This window comes from Stegostoma tigrinum, chromosome 7 (assembly GCF_030684315.1).
Source record: "Stegostoma tigrinum isolate sSteTig4 chromosome 7, sSteTig4.hap1, whole genome shotgun sequence".
NCBI lineage: Eukaryota > Metazoa > Chordata > Chondrichthyes > Orectolobiformes > Stegostomatidae > Stegostoma > Stegostoma tigrinum.
The window spans coordinates 82,139,981-82,159,485 of record NC_081360.1 but is presented as its reverse complement, the minus strand read 5'-3'; positions in this window follow the sequence as shown (position 1 = coordinate 82,159,485).

Genomic DNA, 19,505 nt, shown 5'->3' with positions numbered 1-19,505 from the left:
GAACCACACACAGTCCTCCAAAAGTGTCCTCATCAACATTCTGCAGAAGCTCATTGGGAGACTGAAGAAACTAAAATTTGCCAACCTGCCGGGATCCAATAGACAACAGTATAGGCTTCTAATTGAGATAGTTGCAGAAATACAAAGCAGTCAAGATTGCAGAATGTCTCAACAGATTAGAAACTAAGAAAACACAACACCTGTATTCAAGAAAGAAGGGAAACCCAACACCAGCAATCTATATTCTGTGAATGAATAAGAAAAACCTGAAAAGTACCTTTAACGTCATGGAAAGTTTCAAAATGCTTCACAGGAACAGTACAAAACAAAGTTTGACAACCTTATGATGTCAGATGCCTCAAAGTTTAGTCACAGAGGTAGCATCTAAAAGTCTTACAGGTAAAAAAAAGTAGGAAACATCTTGAAACAGAAAGTTGAGGGAGAGAAGTGGAGAGATGTAGGAGAGAAATTCCAGAGCGTGCAGCCTTGGAAATTATAGTCACAACACTAGATAATTCATCTTCCTTATAATTAATTGGAGGAAACCTTTCCTCATCCATGTTGGATCAGTATTACCATGAGAATGGTGGTGGTGAGGTAGTGCTAAGTGTTGTCAGTGTACTTGTGAAAACTTACGCCATGACTTCATATAATGTTGCCAAGTGACAGCGTGTGGACAAGAAATAGGAGTGGCCAATGATTGCAAAAATACTCAAGAGTATGAAGGGGTCTATTAGATAGGTGGTGAGAATTTGTTTCCAATGCTAGGTAATCTAGAACATTGGGGCACAGTCTTAATATTGGAGAATTGTTCATTTAAGACAAAGATATATAGAATGTTTTCATTCAAATGGTTGTAAATCTTTGGATTTCTTTACCTCACAGGATTGTAGAAACTCTGCTACTTTACATGTGGCTGGGATAATCAAATTATTGATCACTTGGGGAACAAGGGGAGCTGATGGGAAAATGAAGCTGAAATGGCTGAGATAGGCAGAGCAAGCTTGAAGAACCAAAAGGTCTACTCCTGCTTCAATATACATATTCTTTCACAATTTAAGGGTAAAAGACTTTATATGACAATGTATCCCATTGCACCTGAATTGTTAACTCTGGTTTTGTTTCCACAGATGATGTCAGATCTGCCAAGGTTCTCCAATAATTTCAGTTTTATTTTATTTAGAAACAAGCACTGGTTACTGTTTTTATTTATTCTGGAGGCCCTTGAAGAAAAATGTGTTAGGAGGTACATCAGAATTTGGATCTTGCCTTACTAAGTTTCTCTTTGGACAGTAAGAAAAAAGTCAGGAAGAGAGGAATGATCTTGGAATATTTGTGTCAAATGCCAAACGTGGAATATGGGAGGATATTTTAATATAGTCAAAGCTTCAATAAAATACTGATGGATGTAGGCAATGCACAGAGTTTAGCCTGAACTTAAATGAAAAATTTAGTCAACAGCTTTTCATCTCGGAAAAAGTGAGGTGAAAAGGCAAGACCACAATGCATGATACCATCAATGTTGAGAACAGGAAAGAAGACATGCTACATCAAGAAATAATAAAGAGCTAGTGTTCTGGTTTGAGTTTCAACTCTATATAAATTGTAAGAGGATGAGGAGTAAAAGATACAGTTATACTGCACCTTTCATGGCTACTAGACATCCCAAAATGCTTTTAAATAAATGAAGTATATTTGGAGTTCAGTCAGTGTTATGGAAAACACAGATGCAATTTGCACAAAATTCTGGGTCTGGCTAATTTGCTATTTATCTCTGAAACCGCTCCTGTTTGGGAGTTAACAACAAGACTACTTTTTTTTCTCACTTGTTCTTATATACAAAATTTAGGAGATGAATAAAATTCAGTGAGATTCCAACAGAATCTTAAACATATGTAAGTGAATAATTGAACATCAGCATTGCTGCCAATAATTAACTCTGGGTGTTGCTGCAGACCATTAAGTATAATTTCATTTCCTTTCATTATCATCTTTAACTGTAACAAGTGTGAAACAAAATAATGTAAGATATAGTGGGAATAAAATTGCACAGCATTCAACAATGACCTAAATTTCCCCAAGTAGGAGCCATCAATGAGGAAATTGGTATCATTCTGCACTCCACTAATGGTTATCAGAAGGCCATGAGCATGATGGTTCAGAGTTTCCAACATATGATAGTGGGAGGCAAAGCTCATTGCTGAATTGCTGTACCAGGAAAATGATGCCAACTTCCTTGACAGAACTACCTTAGGAAAATTGCAACCATTGGCCCTGTTGTCTTAATTACATCTTCTAATACATAGGCTGTGTTGAAGCTATTTATACTGTTAGCCCAGGCCAAAATGGAAATGGGTACAAATTCAATAAACACACATTTATAAACGGAGTGAGTTGATGGATTTTAGACACTTAGTCAACTTTGGAGTGACCCCTTCCCCACAGGGAAAAAATGACTTTTCATGGACATCATATTTCCACAAAGGAATAGGACCTCATACAAAACAGAGAATGCCATCAGCGAGTACAGAGACGCTGAAGTGGTGATTGATATATCCACAACTTTAAGGTAAAATACCATGTAGGCATGAATAATATAATTGGAGTGCACTTTTAATTTCTTGTGAATATCTAGCACAAAGCTTAAAAAAAGAGAAATTAAAGCATTTGTAGCTGAGAACTGAGATAGAGGGAGCCAAAAACATTGATTCACACATCTGCACATCCTGTTTCTCTGGGCAGGTTGGATTCATACCACCCTCCAATCTCAATATTCTGAAACCAATCAAATGTTTCTATGGTATTTGCAGCTTCTCAAGTAGATTCTAGCTTTATAACTTTCTCCTGCTCATATTCTCTCATCCATTCAGTCTTTCCCTGATATGATCTTTTTAAAATAATTTACATTTTAATTAACTTGTAACTGATATGGATTTTGCCTTTTAATGATGAAACTGTCATTGAACCAAACATCATAATATTTTTCTCACTGTGGTATCTTTACTGATTTGTCCTTCCCTTTCCCCAGTGCTCACTGGACGTGATGCCCTGCAGGACCCCTCACCCCCAGCCCTGCAAGGACTTCTGAGAACTCTCTGCTGTTTCTTCCACCCTATCCCCTATAATCTTCTGATGACTAAATCCCCCCCTTGGTTTCTGTGTTAGATGTCATTCTTAGTAGTTTTCTCCTTTCAGGACTTGCTTTCTCATGTTCAGCTCTGTCATCATCACCACTCTCAACAAAGAGTCAAGGACCCTCCTTCTGTGGAAATAATTTTTTCTTATTTCCAAGGCCTTTGAAACATACTGTCATTTCCAAATCTTATTACTTCTGGAACTCCACATTTGAATCCTGTTTTTGCTACAGTCACCATACTGAAATGGCTCTTATTAAAGTCACAAATAACAGCCTACATGATCGTGACAATGGCAAAACTATTCACAATATTACTGTCCCATTTTGCCCCAAAGGGAGCTTCTGGCACAATTGTGTTTTACAAATGAGAATATCATTTTCACCTGAGAATATCAGTTGAATCTACTACACTTTAGTTCCTTTGCTGCTGTAACACTTAATCATGTCTTTGTCACCTCTAGGCTTTACAATAATAATACACTGGCCTTCCTTGAAATGACCTCAGTAAACTTAACATGATCCAAAACTGTCCTACCAATTCCTAATTTGCACAAGTCCCATTCACCAATCATGCATGTGTTCACTGACAAACATTTCCTTCAGCTGAAGTAATGCCTCAATGCTAATATTTTCATGCCTGATTACAACTGCCCCTAACCTCACCATAACCTCATCCACCCTTATGTTTTTCCAGCTTGACCAGTCTTGAAGAAATCTTTGCAGTTGCAGTTCCAGCTCCTTGAGATTTTCTGATCTTCAGTGCTGCACCACTGGTCCCTGCAACCATTAAGGTTCTGAGCTCTAGAACTTGCTCTCCAATTTTATTTGATAGGTAGATTGGCCATGTTAAATTACTAATAGTGTCCAGGGGTGTGCAGGCTAGGTGATGAGCCATGGTAGTGTGGGATTACAGAGATGGGGGATGGGTCTGGTGTGATGTTCTTTGGAGAGTTGGTGCAGACATGATAGGCTGAATGGCCTCTTTCTACATGATAGGTATCCTATGATTCTAGTGAATGAAACACTGTTAGAATGCAATGAATCGACATTTAATAGTTATTAGCATTAATAAATTACCACAAAAATAAGTTCTTGTCATTGAATCAGCTTGCGTCAATGTATAATTGATCAGTATACTAAATACTTCATAGTTGTTATAATGTTACTACAGTTTAGAGATTGCCTTTTCATTTAAACTACTGAGCAATGTAGCAATGAGATTAATCAATGACCCAGTTCAAATGATTGGAATCATAAATCTGTGTTATACAAACTATTTGTGTTGGGGTTTTCTGTATTTCTTTTCACTTTTAAACATGGATTCCCCAGACTAGTATTGTTTGGCAAATAGAGCTAATGTAAGTTATGGCCATAGATGTCTTGCACTGTTGTTAAGAAGCCTTTGCTTTATGAAGCATCATATTGTCCTTCTGTAGAATGCATATTGTTTTCCTAAAGGCAGAGTCTATATTTACATAATACTTTATCATGTTCTTATAATGGTCCAAACCAAATTAACTATCTTCACTATTTTTATGTAGGATAACAGGGCAGCTAACTTGTGCACAGAAAGAGCACAAAAGCGACAAATGAACATTTAATTTCTTCATGGTGTTGTTCTGGCTTCAGAAAGCTGAAGGATACTTGGTGTAATTTGCGAGGATTTCATCAGAAAATCATGCAAAAATCAATTGCTAAAGCCGACCGCCCTTTCTTCTTGGCCAATGTTGGCTTTGGAGGCTGACCTCAGGTACCCACAACATGAGACATTTAATAGATCTATTTCCATTAGAGTTCAGAAAAATGAGAGGTAATCTTAATGAAACTTGTAAGATCCTGAGTAGACTTGTAGGTTGGCTGCTGATGTTTCCGTTATGGAAGAGACTGGAACCAATAGAGATAACAAGGTGTAGAGCTGGAAAAACACAGCAGGCCAAACAACATCAGAGGAGCAGGAAAGCTGGCGTTTCGGGCCTTTTCTGATGAAGGGCCCAGGCCCAAAACGTTAGACTTCCTGCCCCTCTGATGCTGCTTGGCCTGCTGTGTTCATCCAGCTCCACACTTTGTTGTCTCAGATTCTCCAGAGTCTGCAGTTCCTACTAGCTCTGGAACCAGTGGATATAGTTTTTAAAAAAGGCTCTCCCATTTAAGACAGAGATTTAAATTTTTTTTCTCTCTCAGAGGGCATTTGGCCCACAGAATTCTCTTCCCAGATAAATTTACTCAATATTTTTAGTGATAAATCAGGCAGATTCTTGATTGACAAGGAGGTCAAAGAGTGTAGAGTCCATGCAGGAAGGTGGAGTTGAAGCCAAAATCAAAGTAGCCATGATTTTATGAAATGGATGATCAGGCTAAAGAGTCTGAAAGGCCTACTCCTGTTCCTAATTCAAGTTTTGCATGTATGTGTAAAAGAGGAAAATGCAGACTCCAATCTCACCACAATGCCGTGACTGGGAGGAGAATTCGAGACCAAAATCCTCGTTAAACATTTTCTGAGCTAAAAGCATTCACAGGTACTACTACATAGAAATAAGGTTCAATCAGATTGGGTCTTGTGCATTTTCTTCCTCAGAATTGGAATTTTATCCAATTGAAACAATTTCAACTTTCATGGTGAAGCATTGCTCTGCAGAATATTGACACAAATGCTGAGGCATACAAATTAACTTCACACATTAGCTTCTGGCTTATAATTGGTGGCTCAAGTTTTCCTACTCTAATGGAGATTGTGACTGAGAGATTACAGCATATTCCACAATATTACAGTATGATGATAGATTTTAATTTAGTTTTGAAAGTTAGATACCAATTACCTGGAGGCTGATTCACAGTTTGACAAAACAATTTTCTGTATTTTAGCATAAAATTAAATCTCTGGCGAGCTATCGGAGATGCAATCTCTTGAAAACAGCACATTCCGTGGCCCAATAACTCTGAAGAACATCCCACATCAAGAGCATCAACCTATCCTCCTCCCCTTTCCCTGTAACCCTACATTTCCCATGGTCATCACATCTAACGCACATATTGCTGAACATGAAGGGCAACTTAGCACGGCCAATCCACCTAACATGCACATCTTTAGTCTGTGGGAGGAAACCAGACCACCCTGTCTGGAAACTCATGAATACACAGGCATAACGTGTAAACTCAGAATCGAACCCAGGTCCCTTTAGTGAGAGATACTCAAGTGTATTCATCCTATATCTATACCCAAGTGTATTGTAGATATTGTTGCATTTTCCTCTGGATAAGTGTATTTCTTGGCAATTGGTAGCTTGGGTTCAGATCCAGGTTTCGCTAGCCAACTCCAAACTATAAGAATTAACCATGCGATTGAAAGCACATTTACATATTTAAGGAGAGATGAGAATTTGTCTTAATTATGATGTTGGACTTTGAAAATGTAAGCACAAATCCAAAGCACCTTCAAAAATAAAACCTATTTCTTGCATCAGCAAATAAATGTTGGAAACTTGTTGGATTACAAAAAAATTTGATGCACTCCCATTCCACTTTCACTATCTTGGTTAGAATGTAGCTGGAGCACTATGTGCAGTTGCAGTCTCCTTATCTCAGGAAGGATATTATTGTCATAGATGGAGTGCAACAAAGGTTCAGCAGACTTGTTCCTAAAATGGCAGGATTGCCTTATGAAGAGAGCTTGAGAAAATTGGGCTATATTTTCTCGAGTTTCAAAGAATGAGAGGTTTTCTTTTTAAAACCTACAAAATACTCACAGAGATAGGTAAGGTGGGTGTGGGTGACCACTTGATGGCATGGTGGTTCAGTGGTAATCACTGTTGCCTCATTGTGCCAGAAACCTGGGTTCGATTCCATGCTTGGGCAACTGCCTATGTGGTGTTTGCACATTCTGCTCATGTCTGCACGAGTTTCTTTCCACAGTCCAAAGATGTGCAGGTTAAGTTGATCGGCCGTGGCAAGTGCAGGAGAGGGGAATGGTTCTGAGTGGGATGCTCTTTGGAGGGTCAGTGTGGATTCAATGAGCTGATCCTTCCATACTATAAGGAGTCTATGATTAAGACCATAAGATGTAGGAGCAGAATTAGACTATTTGGTCCATCAAGTCTACTCTGCCATTCAATCATGTCTGATATGTTTCTCAAACTCATTCTCATGCTGTCTCCCCAGAACGCTTGATTCCCTTATCAATCAAGAACCTATCTATCTCTTGCATCATCACCTACATTTCACTGAAAAAGGAAATCAGGAGAGTGAAAAGGGAGCACAAGATAGTTTTGGCTGAGAAGATTACAGTGAATCCAAAGAGGTTCTTTAAGTATATTGAGTATATTAAAAGAGAGACAAAAGGACCTCTCAAGGGCTAAGGTGGACATGTATGTGTGGAACCACAGGAGATGGGCAAGGTCTTCAATGAGTAGTTCTCCTCTGTGTTTATCATGTAGAAGGGCATGAAAACTTAGGAATGTGGGGAAGTTAGTGGTGATATGTTTGGGATAATCCACATCACAGTACAGGAGGTGCTAGAAGTATTACAATGCATAATAGTAGATAAATGGTCGATGGATAGAGCTCTTACAGAGAGTGGAATCAAGGGCTATGGAGATAAGGCTGGAACAGGATCCTGATCGTGCATGATCAGCCATGATCATAATGAATGGTGGTGCTGGCTCAAAGGGCCAAATGGCCTATTCCTGCACCTATTGTCTATTTGTCTATTGTCTATTGTCGAAATCTCCTGTCCTGACCAGATTATCAAAGAACGCTGCAAGAAGCTAGAGAAGAAATTGTGGGATCCATGGCTGATATATTTGCATCACCACCAGGTCCCGGAAGAATGGAGGATGGTAAATATTGTGCCCTTATTTAAGAAGGGCTGCAAAGAAAATCCTAGGAACTGTAGACCAGTAAGCCTAATGTCTACGTTAAGTAAATTACTTGAGAAGATTCTGAGGGATAAGATATACATGCAAATGGAAAGACAGGGTTTGATTAGGAGTAGCCAGCATTTCTTTGTGCATACAAGATCATGTCTCATAAATTTGTTAGATTTCTTTGCTGAAGTGACCACAAAGGTTGATTAACACAGGGCAGTAGACATAGTCTACATAGATTTTAGTAAGGCCTTTGATAAAGCTCCACATGTAGGCTGCTCTGGAAGGTTAGATCGCATGGTATCCAGGGAGAGCTGGCAAATTAGATATACAATTGGCTTGATGATAGGAAACAGAGGGTAATAGTGGAAGGATGCTTCGGGGCTGGTGGCCTGTGATGAGTGGTGTGCCTCAGGGGTTGATGCTTGGACAGTTCCTATTTCTTATCTATATTAACGGTTTGAATGAGAATGTACAAGGCATGATTAGTGAGTTGGCGAATGACCCTAAAATAGGTGGTATCAGAGATAATGAAGAAGGTTATCAAAAATTGCAGCAGGACCTTGATCAGCTGGGGAAATGGGCTGAGAAATGGCAAATGGAGTTTAATGTAGATAAATGAGATGATTTGCATTGTGGAAAATCAAGTCAAGGTAGGAGTGTCATAGTGAATAGTAGGACTTTGAGGAGTACAGTGGAACAGAGGGACATTGGAGTGTAAGTGGAGTCACAAGTAGACAGGTCAGTGAAGGAGGCTTTTGATGCACTGGCCTTCATCAGTCAGGGCATTCAGTACAGAAGTTTGGAAGTTATGTTGCAGTTGTGCAGGACATTGGTGAGGATGCACTTTCAGTATTGTGTTCAGTTTTGGTCACCTTGCTATAGGAAGGATGTTATTAAACTGGAAAATAGAGCAGAAGAAATTTACAAGGGTGTTGCCAGGACCCAAGGGACCGAATTATCGGAATCATTGGACTATTAATCCAGAGACCCAGATACTGTTCTGGGGACCCGGGTATGAATCCAACCAAATTTGAATTCAATAAAATATCTGGAATTAAGAATCTAATGATGATCATGACTGCATTGTCGATTGTCAGAAAAACCCATCTGGATCAATAATGTCTTTTAGGGAAGGAAGCTGCCATCCTTACCTGGTCTGGCCCACATGTGATTCCAGACCCACAGCAATATGGTTGAGTCTTAAATGCCCTCTGGAGGAGGAGGGAGCATTGAGGATGGGTAATAAATGCTGCCTGGCCAGCAATACCTTCATCCCATGTATGAGTAAAGAAATAAAAATCTATGACCTTTTTCTTTAGACCGTATTTTCTGCTTCGGTTTTCATTAAGGAAAGGGACCTTGTTGTGAATGAAAACTTTGAGAAGCAGGAAAACAGGCTTGAACAGATCAAGATTGAGGAAGTTGATGTGCTGGAAATTTTGGCAGACATTAAGATTGATAAGTCTCCAGGGCCAGACCAGATTTATCCTAGGTTGCTCCGGGAAGCGAGAAAGGAGGTTGCTAAGCCGCCGACGAAGATCTTTGCTTCCTCACTCTCCACGGGAGTCATACTGCAAGATTGGAGGGAGGCAAATGTTGTTCCTCTTTTCAAGAAAGGGAATAGGGAAATCCCTGGAAATTACAGACCAGTCAGTCTTATGTCTGTGGTCAGCAAGGTTTCGGAAAGAATTCTGAGGGATAGGATTTATGACTACTTGGAAAAGCATAACGTGATTAAAGGGAGTCAGCATGGCTTTGTGAGGGGAAAGTCATGCCTTACAAATCTTATTGAGTTCTTTGCGGAGGTCACGAGACAGGTTGACGAGGGTCGAGCAGTGGATGTGATGTACATGGACTTCAGCAAGGCATTTGATAAGGTTCCCCACAGCAGGCTCATTCATAAAGTCAGGAGGTATGGGATATAGGGTGATTTGGCAGTCTGGATTCAGAATTGGTTGGCTGACAGGAGGCGGAGAGTGGTTGCAGATGGTAAGTATTCTGCCTGGAGGTCAGTGCTGAGTGGTGTCCCACAGGGCTCTGTTCTTGGGCCTCTGCTCTTTGTAGTTTTTATAAATGACTTGGATGAGGATATTGAGGGGTGGGTGAGTATGTTTGCTGATGACACAAAGGTTGGAGGTGCCGTTGATAGTATCGAGGGCTATTGCAGGCTTCAGCGAGACATTGACAGAATGCAGAGCTGGGCTAGAAATGGTAGATGGAGTTCAACCTGGATTAATGCAAAGTGATGCATTTTGGAAGGTCAAACTTAAATGCTGAATATAGGATTAAAGGCAGGATTCTGGTCAGTGTGAAGGAACAGCAGGATCTTGGTGTTCAAGTGCATAGCTCCCTCAAAGTTGCCACCCAGGTGGATAAGGTTGTTAAGAAAGCATATGGTGTTTTGGCTTTCATTAACAGGGGGATCGAGTTTAAGAGCCGCGAGGTTATGCTGCAGCTCTACAAAACCCTGGTGAGACCACACTTGGAATATTGTGTCCAGTTCTGGTCGCCCTCTTATCGGAAAGATGTGGAGGCTTTGGAGATGGTGCAAAGGAGGTTTACCAGGATGCTGCCTGGACTGGAGGGCTGGTTTTATGAAAAGAGGTTGACTGAGCTTGGACTTTTCTGTCTGGAGAGAAGGAGGAAGAGAGGTGACCTGATCGAGGTGTACAAGGTAATGCGAGGCATGGATAGAGTCGATAGCCAGAGACTTTTCCCCGGGGCAGCATTGACTGCCACGAGGGGTCATAGTTTTAAGACATTAGGAGGAAGGTATAGAGGAGACGTCAGAGGGAGGTTCTTCACCCAGATAGTTGTGAGCGCGTGGAATAGTTTACCAGAGGCAGTTGTGGAAGCGGAGTCATTAGTGACATTTAAGCGACTGCTGGACATGCACATGGACAGCAGCGAATTGAGGGGAATGCAGGTTAGGTTATTTTATTTTTTGGATTAGGATTATTCTACGACACAGCATCGTGGGCCGAAGGGACTGTACTGTGCTGTACTTTTCTATGTTCTATGTTCTATGAACCTGAGGTGGGCTCTTCTAGAAGTGTATAAGATTATGAGAGGCATGGATGGGGTGAATGCACTCAGTCTTTTTCCCAGCATTGGCGAATCAAGGAGAAGAAGACACCAGTTTAAGGTAAGAGGGGAAAGAATATATGGGAACGGAAGGGGCAACTTTTTTACACAGAGGGTGCCAGAGCTGCCAGCGGAAGTGGTTGAGGCGGGCACATTAATAACATTTAAAAGGCATTTGGATGAATACACGGATAGGAAAGGTTCAGAAAGGTATGGGTAAAGTGCAGGGAAATGAGGTTAGTGTGCGTGGACATTTTGGTTGACATGTACCAGTTTGGGGCAAAGGGCCCATCTCCATGCAGTAGGACTCTCTGACTCTGTGTCTGGGGGTCATGCCAATTTTCTGTTGAAGTTTAGGCATCCAATTGGGACAAATCTCAAAGACCTGGAATTGAGGATTTATAAAATCAAGAGAAATGTTAAAAACACATTCCCAAATTTTTTGGTCTATATTTTTAACACAAAGTGTTGCTCAAATTGACATAGGAATTATGCTGATTTGAAAACAACAGCTGTGGCTTTTTCACTATTTCTTTGCATTGATGATGTACCTCAGTGTGAATGAGCATTTGGAAGATCCAGCAATCAAAGGGTTATCAGAGGAGAGAAGCTGTTTTCCAGGATGTTAGTTTGCATAGACTTACAACAGCAGGGAAAAGCAGCTGGGAAGGTTATTCCTGCAAAACTAACTTTATTTCTTGTTTACAAAGTAGCCTTTTAGTGTCGGACAGTTTACATAGTTGCCCTTTCAGATTTTATTTTCCTAACTTTGAACACTGTGACAAGGAATGTGTTTATCAGAGTGAATATGACAAGTCCCATATCCTGCCAAGTTGTCATGCTGAAGTTTTTTTTTAATAAAAGTCTGGAGATAGCGATATTAATAATTATTTAATATTTAACTACTTGAATGCTAAATTTCCTTCAGGATCCAAAATGCAGGAGTGGATTTTGCAATACAACAGAAATTGCTGCAGAAACTGAGCAGATCTGGTAGCACCTGTTGTGATAAAGCAGTGTTTTTCTTAATTCATTTATAAGATTAAGGCATGACTGGTTAAGCCAGCATTTATTGCCCAGCCCTAATTGCAGTTGAGAGTCAACCACATTGTTGTGGATCTGGAACCACACGTAGGATAGACCAGGTTAGGTTGGTATTTTCCTTCCCTAAAGAACATTAGTGAACCAGGTGTGTATTTTCTGACATAATACAGTGTGAAGCTGGAGGAAGCCGGCCAAGCAGAACAGGAAATTTGACATTTTGGGTTGGGACCCTTCTTCTGCTCCTCTGGTGCTGCCTGGCTTGCTGTGTTCCTCCAGCTCCACATTGTGTTATCTCCGATTCCAGTATCTGCAGTTCATAGAACATAGAAAATAGAACATAGAACAGGACAGCACAGAACAGGCCCTTCAGCCCACAATGTTGTGCTGACCATTGATCCTCATGTGTGCACCCTCAAATTTCTGTGACCATATGCATGTCCAGCAGTCTCTTAAATGACCCCAATGACCTTGCTTCCACAACTGCTGCTGGCAACGCGTTCCATGCTCTCACAACTCTCTGTGTAAAGAACCCGCCTCTGACATCCCCTCTATACTTTCCACCAACCAGCTTAAAACTATGACCCCTCGTGCTAGCCATTTCTGCCCTGGGAAATAGTCTCTGGCTATCAACTCTATCTATGCCTCTCATTATCTTGTATACCTCAATTAGGTGCCCTCTCCTCCTCCTTTTCTCCAATGAAAAGAGGCCAAGCTCAGTCAACCTCTCTTCATAAGATAAGCCCTCCAGTCCAGGCAGCATCCTGGTAAACCTCCTCTGAACCCTCTCCAAAGCATCCACATCTTTCCGATAATACGGCGACCAGAACTGGACGCAGTATTCCAAGTGCGGTCTAACCAAAGCTTTATAGAGCTGCAACAAGATCTCACGACTCCTAAACTCAATCCCCCTGTTAATGAAAGCCAAAACACCATATGCTTTCTTAACAACCCTGTCCACTTGGATGGCCATTTTAAGGGATCTATGTATCTGCACACCAAGATCCCTCTGTTCCTCCACACTGCCAAGAATCCTATCCTTAATCCTGTACTCAGCTTTCAAATTCAACCTTCCAAAATGCATCACCTCGCATTTATCCAGGTTGAACTCCATCTGCCACCTCTCAGCCCATCTCTGCATCCTGTCAATGTCCCGCTGCAGCCTACAACAGCCCTCTATACTGTCAACGACACCTCCGACCTTCGTGTCGTCTGCAAACTTGCTGACCCATCCTTCAATCCCCTCATCCAAGTCATTAATAAAAATTACAAACAGTAGAGGCCCAAGGACAGAGCCCTGTGGAACCCCACTCACCACTGACTTCCAGGCAGAATATTTTCCTTCTACTACCGCTCGCTGTCTTCTGTTGGCCAGCCAATTCTGTATCCAAGCAGCTAAGTTCCCCTGTATCCCATTCCTCCTGACCTTCTGAATGAGCCTACCATGGGGAACCTTATCAAATGCCTTACTGAAGTCCATATACACCACATCCACAGCTCGGCCCTCATCAACTTTTCTAGTCACATCCTCAAAAAACTCGATAAGGTTTGTGAGGCATGACCTACCCCTCACAAAGCCGTGTTGACTGTACTTGATCAAGCCATGCTCCTCCAGATGGTCATAAATCCTATCCCTCAGAATCCTTTCTAACACCTTGCAGATGACTGACGTGAGACCTACTGGTCTGTAATTGCCGGGGATTTCCCTATTTCCTTTCTTGAAGACAGGAATTACATTTGCCTCTCTCCAGTCCTCAGGTACGACTCCAGTGGAGAGCGAGGATGCAAAGATCTTCACAAGTGGCGAAGCAATTTCATTTCTCGCTTCCCAAAGCAGCCGAGGACAAATCTGGTCCGGGCCTGGCGACTTGTCAATCTTAATGTTTGACAAAATTTTCAGCACATCAGCTTCCTCTATCTCTATCCATTCCAGCATGCACACCTGCTCTTCAAAGGTTTCATTCACTACAAAGTTTGTTTCTTTCGTAAAGACAGAAGCAAAAAACTCATTAAGGGCTTCCCCTACCTCCTCAGACTCCACACACAAGTTCCCTATGCTATCCCTGATCGGCCCTACTCTTTCTTTGACCATTCTCTTATTCCTCACATAAGTGTAAAATGCCTTTGTGTTTTCCCTGATTCCTTCTGCCAAGCCTTTCTCGTGCCCCCTCCTGCCTCTCCTCAGACCTTTTTTGAGCTCCTTCCTTGCCTGCGAGTAATCCTCTCTAGCTGAACTTGACCCTAGCTTCCTCCACCTTATGTAAGCTACATTCTTCCTTTTCACAAGAAGCTCCACCGCTCTCGTCATCCAAGGTTCCTTTATCTTACCCCTTCTTGCCTGTCTCAGAGGGACATATTTACTCATCACTCACAACAACTGTTCCTTAAACAGTCTCCACATGTCTATAGTTCCCTTACCATGGAACAATTGCTCCCAGTCCATGCTTCCTAACTCGTGTCTAATCGCATCATAGTTTCCTCTTCCCCAATTAAATATCCTCCCATTTTGCCTAATCCTCTCCTTCTCCATAGCTATGTAGAATGTGAGGCAGTTATGGTCACTATCACCAAAATGCTCTCCCACCACAAGATCTGATACCTGCCCCGGCTCGTTTCCGAGCACCAAGTCTAGAATGGCCTCTCCCCTCGTCGGCCTGTCAACGTACTGCGTTAGGAAACCCTCCTGAACACACCTTACAAATACAGCTCCATTCAAATCTTCTGCTCGAAGGAGGTTCCAATCAATATTAGGAAAGTTAAAGTCACCCATTACAACAACCCTACTGTGACCACACTTTTCCAAAATCTGTTGACCTATGCTTTCTTCAATCTCCCTGCTGCTACTGGGGGGCCTGTCGTAAACCCTTAACGAGGTGACTGCTCCCTTGCTGTTCCTAATTTCCACCCATACTGACTCGGTAGGCAGATCTTCCTCGACAATGGAAGCTTCTGTAGCTGTGATACCCTCTCTGATTAGTAGTGCTACACCCCCTCCTCTTTTTCCCCCCTCCCTATTCTTTTTAAATGTTCTAAACCCCGGAACATCCAGCAACCATTCCTGCCCATAAGAAACCCATGTCTCTGTTATGGCCACAACATCATAGCACCAGGTACTGATCCATGCTCTAAGTTCATCACTTTTATTCCTGATACTCCTTGCATTAAAGCTAACACACTTTAACCGATCCCTTGGTTCCTTCCCACTAGCTGGTCTACCTCTTGCTCATGTTGTCTCTGGTTATTTCTGACAATGGACAATGGTTTCATGGTCATTATTAGACACTTAATTCCAAGTTTTTTTCAATTGAATGCAAATTTCACCATCTGTCATGGGGAGAATTTGAGCCCAGTTCTGAAGAACATTACCTGGGCCACTGGATTAACAGTTCTGCAATTATGCCACTAAGCCGTCACCTTCCCAGTTTTTGTGTCCAATTATCGTTTTGGGTCCAGTGATCATGCTTCAGAACTTTGCAAATTGTGCCACAAAGGAGAATCGTGGACTTGAAAATTAACTCTGTTTTCTGTGTAGATGCTGCCAGGCCTGTTGCACTTCTACAGCAGTTTACGGCTTTGTCTAATTCAGATCTCAAGCTTTAGTAGCTTTTTTTTGGCTCCATTTTAGTTAAATTGTGCAGGATGCACTGAATGTGTTATTCCCAATCTTGCCATGTGAAGCTTTGGTTCAGGATCCATGCATTCACAAATTCTTGTCCATAATGTGACTATCAATTAGCTATACAATCATTCCAAAATGAAAATAGCAGAAAAAAATCAATGCCACATCGAAGCAATGCAAGACATAATTATTCAAATAACGGTAAGGGATCAATAATAATCACTTCAACTGTCAAAAGAGGTAATTTACTTCAGTCTTGTCTTGGGCTTGTTGGATGTGTGTTCAACTTGTGTTTGTGCAAAGAGTTGCAAGTCCATAATTATTCTATGTCTGAGCTTTTAGGGTGGCATGGTGGCTCAGCGGTTACCGCTGCTACCTCACAGCACCAGAGATGTGAGTTCAATTCCAATCTCATGCAAATCACTGTACAGAGTTTCACTGGGTGCTCAAGTTTTCTCCCTCCTTGCAAAGATATGTAAGTTAGGTAGACAGGTGATGCTGAATTGCCCATAGTGTTCATGGATGTGTAGGTTAGGTGCATTAGCCATGGGAAATGCAAGAGTAAAGTTGGGGGATTGTTCTGGGTAGGTTGCTGGGCTGAATGGCCTGTTTCCACACAATGGGGTATCTATGACTTCATGCTGGTTGATGTGGCAGGTCAACAGCAATTGGAGAAGCTATTGGATCTTCTTTCAGAAGCATTGCAGTCCATGAGATGCATCTGACAACTTTGTACAAAAGTACTTTTCTGCCTCACCTCAGTGGGCAGGTAAGAGTTGTGTTTGACTGATACATAATTCCATCTCACCAGATCGGAACAACAGAATTGCTTCCCCAAAGTAAATCAGTTCAGTTTTTACAACAAGAAATCAGCTCACTTTTACTAATAACAGATTATTTTCCATTTTTTAAAACATTTTAAAATCTGATGATCATTTTTCAAGTGACTATCGAGGGATTTGAATTCACATGATCAGGATTGAGGTTTCAAAGCAAATCAGCATACACATAATCATACTTCTTTTGATTGCCGGATCATGATCATGATAATCTTCTCTCTCCATCATTGTGATCATCAATGCCCCCAGCATCATTTGTCTTTCTAACAGAATACTTCAACTTGATGCATTTGGTTGAGAGGACAACCTAAAGTGGGGTATCACAGATCATACTACAGAAGCTCTGAGCCTGTGTGTTAATACTACACACCACATTTTTAGAAGTAAACATACTTCTCTTTAATGGGTGATTAGTGTGACTTGAGCTGTCTTCTTCCAAAGGAAACTGAGAAAATAGCTCCAACATTATGGGCTAAGAAGTGTAAATCCAAAGCACACTGATCACAATATAATATGCTTTCAGTGACACTGCATAAAATAAGACATGTCAAGATTTTTAAAGCTAGTGTTTTCTGACTTGATTCAGCTGCCAAGATTTCATCAACTATTCTCTGCAGGCCTTGGCAACCTATTAAACAATGACTGTGAAGAACCATCTTTTCAGACTCCTAACACTTCCAGTATGCCATCTGCTGCAAGGACAGCATATGCTTTGCATAGTTACTAACGGTAATGGTCAGCTGTGGCCTGAAATTTGGCTTCAGATCCTTATAGACATCTTGGCAAAAACCACTAATGAATTGGTGTCATGAAATGGTATTGAGGCCATTGCATCTTGCCAGCACTTTAGATAGCACTAACGTCATTTCAGCAACCGTCAGACAAGGATACAGATACTGTTCCACTGTTTCCCTTGCTTGTCTCTCCAGCTTAGATTTCATTTCTATTCAATCCTTTTTTTTATTTGTAAAGGTCTTCCTCTTTACCCTTAACACAAATTGCTAATGGGTTGAGAGGACATTAAAAATCTTCACTTATTTCTTTTATATATTCATATAAAATGGGCCAGCATTTATTGCCCTTGCCCTAGAGAAGAGGGTAGTGAGCTGCTTTCTTGAACTGCAGCAGTCTATTTGGTGTAAGTGGGTCCACAATGTTTTTAGAGAAGGAATTCCAGGATGTTGAGCCTGCAACAGTGAAAGAACAAGGAAATATTTCCAAGTCAGAAGGGTGAGTGGCTAAATTCTAGGTCCTCCTGATCAAACAAAAGAAGTATAAATCAGGGAAATGGATACAGATGAGCTGATGGGGTGTAAATTGGAAGTGCAAGTGCAAGGACCATGAAGGATCAAAAGCATGAAACGAACAGCAAAGGTAAAATAATAATGAGCCAATATGCCATTATTTTTTCCATTGAATTAAACGCCAGTTATCAAACATTGATTTGCGTTCCATTGCCACTTGACCAGAAAGATCATTGCACCTAAGTGCACAGTAACAAGAAGTTGGACTGAAAATGAAATTTAATTCATTTGATGTAATTTTAAAAAATCAACAATTTCAACTCATTATTAACTTGTTCAGATAAAATGAAAAAAAATGATTGCTAACAATGAATGGCTAGCACGAGGGGTCATAGTTTTAAGCTGGTTGGTGGAAAGTATAGAGGGGATGTCAGAGGCAGGTTCTTTACGCAGAGAGTTGTGAGAGCATGGAATGCGTTGCCAGCAGCAGTTGTGGAAGCAAGGTCATTGGGGTCATTTAAGAGACTGCTGGACATGCATATGGTCACAGAAATTTGAGGGTGCATCCATGAGGATCAATGGTCGGCACAACATTGTGGGCTGAAGGGCCTGTTCTGTGCTGTACTGTTCTATGTTCTATGTTCTAATGAAGTGATGCATGCAATTAACTCTTAGAGGGGCATGTTGAAGAAAATTCTTGACTTTCAAAACAACTTACTCAATATTTGGTCCTGGTCCTGTATGGCTTTAATGTCACCATATACAATTACACCACCATTCAATAACTTCATAAATGTTAAACCCTGTAAGGTAGATTTCACAAAGGCAAGAAAAACCTTTTTCTGAAGAAGGGCCCAGAGCCAAAACATCATCTTTCCTGCTCCTCTGATGCTGCTTGGCCTGCTTTGTTCATCCAGCTCTACACTTTGTTATCTCAGACTCCAGCATCGGCAGTTCCTACTATCTCCCTTTTTGAAATATGCTTTGAATAAGTTGATGCTGCCTGAGTGTTTGACATTAGTACAAGAAAAACAAGATTAAAATTATAGCACCTATTTTAATTTGGATTAAAAATCACCTTCAGAAAATGAAGTGAAGCCAGTTAGTCTAAAAGTATCAATAACACCAACACAATGTAACTAAGTTTGCCAAAAATAGTTGTGCTGTAGGTGTCATTTGACATTATTGCTAGTAAACTAATTGACTATTGTTATATACTGTAGCGCTTCAATTATTTTTACTAATTTGACCTTTATTTTGAAGTGAATGACAAACCTTTCTACATTATTTTGCTTTTCTCTGCTTTACGAAACAACTATCTGTATAAATATTATATCTTCAGTAAATAAATAACTTGGAGCATTTCATAAATACATAGAAGAAAACTACGTCGAGCTAAGAAGGCAGATTAAAAAGTTATGTTGATAAACTGAACAAACAGAAGAAATTTCAGCAAGATTTGAAAGTTGGAGAGGTTTAATAAAGTAATTTCAAGAGTAGGACCGAGGAGGCTAAGGGCTCAACTACAAATGATGTGTTAAGGAAAAAGAAAGAGACACTCAAAGTGGTGAAGTCAGAACTGTAAAGTGAGAGAGGAGATGGGAATATAGAACTGGAAGATTAGTATTAAGGCTCCGAGTCTGTGATGAGGACCAGAGCTGCTGGCATTGTTGAACTTCA